This window comes from Euprymna scolopes, chromosome 5, assembly GCF_053919585.1.
Source record: "Euprymna scolopes isolate OS-2025 chromosome 5, ASM5391958v1, whole genome shotgun sequence".
NCBI classification, from domain to species: Eukaryota; Metazoa; Mollusca; class Cephalopoda; order Sepiida; family Sepiolidae; genus Euprymna; species Euprymna scolopes.
In genome coordinates this window covers 102,745,848-102,754,828 of record NC_136486.1, presented here as the reverse complement: position 1 = coordinate 102,754,828, position 8,981 = coordinate 102,745,848, and the positions used below count along the sequence as shown (strand labels likewise).

Below are 8,981 nucleotides of genomic sequence, written 5' to 3'. Positions count from 1 at the left end.
CCCCTTCACTCCTCACATTAAAAATCGGTCTTGTGCCTAATTTGCTCGGAGAGGGAGCAAATAAATTCCCTTTTCTTTACTTTTTTGCCAGGATCAAAGTGTAGTATCTGTTCCGGCAGATACTGCAAGCAAAGACCATATGTGGGGGCGACCCCACATATAAGACCTTGGTCAATGTAGGGGTAACCCTTCATACCAATTGTCACTATCCAGCTCCCCTACTTCCCGGGGAGTTGGTCCCCATTTCCCCTTCACTCCTCACATTAAAAATTGGCCTTGTGCCTAATTTGCTTGGTGGGGGAGCAAATAAATACCCTTTTCTTGGCCAAAAGGCCAAGATCAAAGTGTAGTATCTGTTCTTACTACATGCTGTACTACTGTATTGTGATATAAAGTGGGGGATCACTTTTCTGTATTAATTTAATGTAAAATGATCACCCACTTTACAACCAGTCAGTCTCAAAGCCATTCAAGTCATTCTCCAGATCATTCAAGTTGTTTTTAAATTATTCCAGTTATTGTTTAAGCATTCAAGTCATTCTTAAGGTCATTCAATTCATCCTTAAGTTCATTAAAGTCATTCTAAGTCATTTACTTTTTATTTATTTAAGTCAGCCCATTTTTGGGTCATTTTAGTTTATCTTTAAGAATTTCATGTCAATCCTACATTTACGCATTCATTCATTACACGAGCGCACGCAACTAATGGCTATCGGCCTTGTTAATCTGAGAACTGCTGTAACGTTTTCGAAAATAGTAGAAAAGTTTATTCTCTCTTCTCTGTCATAAATAAATTTCGTACATCTGTACGAAATTTATTTATGACAAGGAAGAGAGTTCTTTTTAACCTGAGACATCTTTCGTCATCCTTATCAGGGGCGAACGATGACATTTTGATTTTTAAAAAAGGAAGAAGGGGGAGGAGAGAAATTAAAAATAAGGTGAAAATAAGAAGGACATATTTATGATTACCATAAAATAAATATATACAGGGAGAAAGCAGAGGTAGCAGAGAAAAAAGTGGGGGGAATTTATATATATATATATATATATATATATATATATATATATATATATATTATTACATTTTCACCCCAAACAAGGCACATTGCCACTTTGGTGTAGGGGGCTACTATCAGGGGAAACATCTACTGGGGTACTATGTAGGGATTTGGGCAGCGAGATGTTGGTTCACGTTGCACTTGAACTTATGCATGTCAGTACAGTTGGGGAAGCAGTGACCTGGAATGGAATTCCAGTTTAGCAGTTCTGGGGAAGAAACTACTGGAGTAGAAAGATCTTTTACATCTAGGGATCTCTACAGTGTGGGGGTGGGATTTAGCAGCTTGTCGGGTCTGTCGAAGGTGTTTCCGTCGTGGGGGCACATTTAAAAAATGGATATTATTAAAGGGGGACAACTCGTGAAATAACGAGCAAGAAATAATATATCCCGCATGTAAACATACGGGAAAGAGAGAGAGAGAGAGAGAGAGAGAGAGAGAGAGAGAGAGAGAGAGAGAGAAGGGGGAAACATTTGTATAACTATACTATAGCTAGATGTTATTTGTTTTTGTTTTGCGATACTTTTTGAATAAATTCTATTATATCTACGAAAGTGCAGTTTACCTGTGAGTTGTGAACAATTCGAAATTCACGGCTATTGTCCTATCATTGCTGCTAAGCGACGACATGGAAAACATGGCTTTACCGATGATAGATAAATTAAAATAACGGTTTCGATTATCGATTACTGGTAATTATCGAGGGTATTTTGAGACAAAACTCAACCAAGATCACTCACAGACTTATACACTAAAGTTCTGTAAATTTTAAAGAAAATTTATTCCGCCATTTTCGAGTCTAAAAGTAATGAACTCACACACACAAAGTTTCATTTATATATATATATATATATATATATATATATATATATATATATATATAAGCGTTCAAGATACATTTCCTTAACAGTACACGTACACGCATTTTCTTTTCGTGCCATATTTTATGTTTTGCCTTGTAGATCTGAATTTTAGCAATATTGCATCCCCCAAATTCCCAAACAGAATCATTTTGTAACTGATGCTTGATCTTGTATTTGAATGTTGACTGCATATTTTAAGAAGAGAATTTCGATATCATACGCGGTAAGTTTGCGCAGACAGATATGTTTTTGCCCTTTTAATGGAAAGGTTAAATAGTGCGAGAGTACGACAGAGAAACAGCGAAGAATTCTCGTCAACTATGATGAAGAAAACAAAAAGAAAGAGAAAAAAGGAGGATAAAAAAGATCGGAAGAGTAATAGTAGAAGAGGGATACGATGAAAATGAAAAGAAGTAAAAAAAAACCATGATAATTTGTTCTACAAAAAAATAACCACTTATCAAGGCCCTAAGTTCACTCAAGGATAAGGGTTAATGAATGTGAGGCGGTAGTGTCGTAATCGTTAATATCGTAGACTGGGTAAATTTTGGATTGTTTATAGGACAGCTCAAGAAGAACTTGTTTACATTGGACTTGAAGGCTACAAGAAAGATATCTATCATAAGAACAATATTAGAATAGAGACTATTTTGATAACTAGAATGTTTTATTTTATTTGGAGAATAATTTAAATAGTGTAATTATTAATTATTAAGTATAATTTTTGCCCGTTAAATACGCACAAAAGACGTTGAACAAGTACTTCATGTCACTTTGATGATTGAATATGGTTATATTAGCAGAGTAGAGAGTGAGTCTTAGATTTGCTTTCAGCAGTCGAGCAATGCTCACTTCCCTTATTTTGTCGTTTACTCCTCGCATTCCATGAAAGGTGTTTCTTACAAAGAAGGAAGAATTACTATATCATGGATCAGAATCTATTCAATCTAACACATATTGTTGGCAAGTTTTTTTTTTTTAACTTGAAGTACTTTTATGTTAGCCCCTTTAATCAATTGGCTTCCTGTACTGTCTGGTGCGATTTCCATAAAAACGTGCCCATTTTTTACATTAAATACTAATCCCTATTAATTTCTACTAATCTCTAACTGCCCATCGAACGGATACCATATACTTAGTTTGCTGCAGCTTATCACAGCAAAGGTTTATACAACATTTTAGCCAGATCGGCCCACCGAGAAAATTGTGGAACGAACAGACAGACAGAGAAAATAATACACAGTTATTAACATGTAATAGATTAAAACGTTTTGAAAATGACAAAAATAAATATTTCGCCAAATCTGTGGAGCCTATAATAACTAGGGATTGCTTTTATTAACATCGGTCCGCATTTTAGAGACGCGGTGGCCATGATGGGGTGGATATTTTCTATTTTACTGGAATAAGATAAAAAAATTGTATTAAAGTGAAGAAAACAATGAAGATAATGAAAGTAAGACCTAAATAATGGTATTTATCCAGTTTACAGGTTGAGGTTACGTAAACACATTGAAGATGCTGAAGCGATTCTCCAATCAGCTGTCAGAAGACGACAATTTTTAATGAAAACGTGAAATTTATAAAATAATGAAAAAAAGAAGAAAAGAGAAAATGTGAAGACAAATTTTAATACGCTATGTACACATGAAATTCCCCTGAATAAAAAGCCATTCTTAACATGGGGAGGTGGAGAAAGTTGCGATTTAAATTAATCATCTGACAGTATTCACTTCGGCATCTTCCGGCTGCTTTTGTAGCCTTTCAGAATATGTCGATTCAAAATCGTCAGAGATTGGGTTATAAACTGGATAAATACAAAATGATAATGGATGGTCAAGGAGAAGAAAACAAATAGAAGTGAGAAGGAAATGAAGAAGAAGTTGAAGACGAAGATGTAAAAAAAAAATGATGTAAAAAAGAAAATTGTAAAAAAAATGTAAAAAATTGTAAAAAAAATGTAAACAATGTAAAAAAATGTAAAACAAAATGAAAAAAAAATGATGTAAAAAATGTAAAAAAAATGAAAAAAATGATGTAAAAAAATGATAAAAAAATGTATAAAAAATTGTAAAAAAATGTAAAAAAATGTAAAAAAAAAGATGAGAAAATAAATGAAGAATAAATTAAACAAGACGAGAATAAGAATGTCAAAAAAACATAAAACAAAGAGAAAGGAAGCTGATAAAATAGCGAAAAATGTATTTTTCCAGGAAATAAACTAAAATACAAAGAAATCCTTGCAAGGGACAAAAAGAACCAAAACAGTAAATAAATATTCTTTTCAAAGTCGACATTTTGGAAACGAGAAATCAAACACAACTGAATTTGTTTTCAATGTTTATTTCTTTCATTTTCTATTTACCGATTCTTTAGATTCACTGATTCTTTGTATTTACTGATTCTTTTAGAAGATTTGTACTATCATCTCTCGTTGTTTTGGGGTCTCAACGCAAAAAAAAAAAAAAAAATCCCCAACGCTGCAACTTGAAGCAAGTTTGACTTGGCATTTCCCCAAGGAGAAAAATATAATCTTATTTGTTTTATTCCTTTCTTTTGCATTTTAATATATATATATATATATATATATATATATATATATATATATATATACATATATATATATACATATATATATATATATATATATATATGTACGTATGTGTGTGTATATAGATACATATATATGTATATATATGTATATATATCCATATACATATGTATATATACGTATATATATATGTATGTATATATGTATATACATGTATATATATATATATATGTATATATATATATATATGTATATATTATATATGTAGCTGGGCTTTAATTGAACGAGTTATTTAAGAGAGTAGAAACATAGATAGAAACAAAGAAAGAACTTGGTGTTCAGCTTGAAAGGAGATCTTCGAATAGAGACGGTGGATTGTTGATGTTGGTGTGGAAACTCAGACGAAAAAAGTGTAGAAATTACAGAGGTCAAAACTAGATAAAATATGGTCTAAAGAAATACATATAGACCATCGCATCTCCTCTGTTTCTCAGGTGGTTCTTAGACCTTTTAAGCATCTACTAACTTGCAAAACCTTCAGACTAGCTAAAGAACATATACTGAGCAAATGTTCTTTAATAATATTGAATTCTTGCAAAAGTACGATTCAATTCCAAACTATTGGTATCTAGAAAAGCGAGAACTGTCAAACAGTCATTTAATTATTCAACGATTAATTTTTATTAACTTGTTAAAATATGCATATTATAATGCACCCGCAGATGCTCAAAATAATGTTCATGCAATTCGGAAAAAGAGAATAAGCGAGACGCAAAAAATTTTTATCAAAGAAAGTTTAAATAATACGAAAGGTGTTCCAAAAGTAACACCCCGTATTTTATATATATATATATATATATATATATATATATATATATATATATATATATATATATATATATATATATATATATATGTGTGTGTGTGTGTGTGTGTGTGTGTACAAACTACTCTGTAAATTTTTAGTCTGCATATTTAAAACTTGATATATAAGGTATTTGGACCTGTGGAGCACTTTGAATTTGGTTTATAGCCGGGAAAAGCTGTTAAGCCGTTAAAATTTAAAAAAATGATTGACCTAGCCTGACATAAGTGGCCTATCCGTATTTCTTTCTGCGCATTGCGCTAATTAACAGTTATAACTTTTTTCTTGCCGTTTATGTAGACGTATCGATTCATGGCGTACGCTAACAGACAAGGCTTGAAAGCTGTATCATTTGGTTTCGATTCTAGTTGATGGCAGCCAAGTCATATTTTTTCTTTTGATATAATTACTATCTATTGAGTACAATTTAATAATCGATAGAGAATTGGCTCTATGATAATAAATAAATGATAATAAATACAAAATTTGCAATAATTAAAATATATTAAAGTATATTTTACGACAGAGCAACGCCTGGCGGCATGCCAGCCATCTCATCTCTGATTGCAAAAAAATAAAAATAAAATAAAAATAAAAATAAATAAATAAATAAATAACACACGAGAAAACACACTTTTTCGAACGCTTGGAAGCTGTTTTTTTTTCTGCCACGAAAACTGGATTTTCTCATTCTGGATTCTTAAACTGGATTACTACTTATATAAATAATGCCTGTGATGACCATTGTTTCTGGACCTACATGATCGCATTATTTTACTTTCGTTTTTCATTTCTCTTCTGCATTTTATAAACTTTGTCGACAAACTTTATACATATATGATTATTTTTATATTGTGTAGTTTCAATTTATGCTAGTATCAGCAAAATCTTACCTTCGCTTTAACGATTATTTTTCTAAAATCTTCCCTCTGATGAGAAAAACGCATTCTTAAGGGATTCTTAATGTTTCTGTGTTTCCTGCTGAATAATAAATTCTTGTAAAGTACAATTTACAGTCTTTAACTTTGTTCACATCTACCTGTATCTTATCTTATTGTATAATCTATAAATGTAAGAATATGCGTGTGAGGACACTTCTCAACCGATATACTCAACGAATTTTTGATCTACAGATTTGAAATTTGGTATATAGGTTATTCAGTCAGGTGGAACCATTTTAAATCACTTTTAATTAGGAAAAAGGGACTGCTAATATAAAAAAGGGGCTAATATAAAAAGGGGTTTTCTAATATAAAAAAAATGGTACGTGAAAGTGGTCGCATTTCATGAATGCGTATGCGTAAATAGTTCAGATTATAGTGTCCTTATGTTGAGTATAAGTCGGTTTAAAAACATCCATTTAAAGAGCGTGTCACGCTGGCCTTATAGTAATGGTAATTGACTCCCTGGCCTTAGGTTTTCGTTTGGATCTCATCTCGAGTATTTTTTTTTTACTCACAAGAAAAGAACTGTTTAGAAAAAAAAAAAACATAGTACTCGCATCTGTCTCAGTCTCTTTCATATTTTGACTTCATTTTTCAAGGAATTTAAGGTTGCATTTAATAACTACGATATATCTCTTCATCATAAAGAATATTCCTCATTAATTAAAATATATTGATGCGTATTATACTACCGGACAACGCAGGGCGTCCTCAACCTCAACAAATTTTTGATCTACGAACTTAAAAGTTGGTATATAGAGTATTCAGACACGTGGAAAACTTTGTTATCTGTTTTTACCAGGAAAAAGGGCCACTAAACGGTCAAAATTAAATAATTTGTACTTGGGGAACATAGGATTTGTATCTGTTTTAAATCTGTTTTATGACTGCGCACGCGCGAATTGTTCTCATGATAGCTTCCTTATGGTAAGATCAAGTAGGTTTGAAAACACTTTTTGAAGAAGGTGGCAGGATAACCTATGGTTATCGTACTTAGCAGACTGTCTTTAGGTTTTGGTTTCGATCTCAGTTCGAGTATTTTATTTTTACTTACAAGAAGTGAACTGTTTAAAATAAAAGCATAATAATTGCATGCACATGTTTCAGTTTCTATTGGTTATACTTTTCACTAGATTGAGGTCAATATAACAATCAGTAGAGGATTGACTCTAATAATAATAAATGCGAACTTCGAATAAATTAAATATCATATTTATCTGCACTTTACGACTGGCCTACGTCGAGCGGTCTCCTTATATCTATCTATCTATCTATCTATCTATACATATATATATATACATATATATACATATATATATATACACGATACCTTTATATATGTATATATATAATATCTTTATATATGTATATATATATATATATATATATATAATTTCTATTATATAAATGCAAATTTGTGTGTGTGAGTTCGTTCCTTGTAGACTCCGAAACAGCTGAACAGATTTTCTGTAAAATGTACAGAACTTTAGTGTACAAGTCTGGGAGTGATCTTAATTAAGTTTTGTCTGAGAATACCTCAATAATTACCGATAATCGATAATCGAAACCGTTATTTTAATTTTTGTATCATCGATAAAGCCATTTTCTTCATGTCGTCGCTTAGCAACAATGATTAAACAACGATTCTTCTGTGGATAAGTTGATAGCATGTTGTTTTTCTTTTCTTTTTTTCTTTTTACATGACCTGGTCTGTAGGTTCAAACCCCGCACGTACATTTCTTAATTTGTTTTTATATAAAATGATTTTATAAAAGAAACAATAGGTTCTCTAGAGTTCAATGTAGAATAACATATTTTGGGCTAAGTTACTGCATGGAGGCATGTGAAGATTCCTCCCGGGCGATTTCACGGATTTCTATGCTAATAATAATATAAGAGTGTGAAATATTCTTTGATTATCATTCAATCCTGGGCAACGTCGGGTCTTCTTGCTAGTACACACACACACACACATACATATATATATATATATATATATATATATATATATATATATATATATATATAAGCGACGCTCTTTGTGTAAACAAATTGAGCGGAGGTATTTCGGACAATGTCAAAACATCGTTAAACTCACTACTCGTTAAAGCAGCCGCCAATAGCGTAATGCTTAGGAGCCTCGACTGCCGTACAAACGGTCGGGTTTCAATCCTGGCTTGAGGTAGTTGCCTGTCTAGCCGCACTGATGAGCTGTGAAACAGCGAAACACTACTGTATGTGGATGACTATATATATATATATATATATATATATATATATATATAATATATATATATGTGGTTTTACGGAAACACTAGAAAATCCATCTCCAGAGTTAATGAGTCATCAGCCTACGTTATCATTGTTGCTACATATCTTATTACGTTTATTCTTTTTTACTTGGGGGATGGTCATCGCTTGTCAAGGCATTAAGTTCACTCAATGATAAAGTATAATCTGTCTTAGGTGGACTGTGAGAAAACATTGTCCCCATCGGTAATGCTTGAACTTGCGTAGTGTTTGATTATTTAAGAGGGCGGCTTAGCAGGAACTAGTTAGTATTGTAACAGAGCCATTAGCGCTTGTAGCAGCGGCAGAAGCAACAGCATGACACATATATAGACTGCGCCAGTGCATGAAGTGACGTCACAGCGAAGAAGAGAAGGGGAAAAAGCAGAGAGAAAAATAGGAGACACA

The 8,981-nt window shown here is 32.1% G+C and overlaps 1 pseudogene; it reads left to right on the top strand.

The window, feature by feature from the left end:
* The first annotated feature begins 312 nt into the window (after positions 1–312).
* LOC145277296 (U2 spliceosomal RNA) lies at positions 313–411 on the top strand (annotated as a pseudogene).
* Positions 412–8,981: the final 8,570 nt, after the last annotated feature.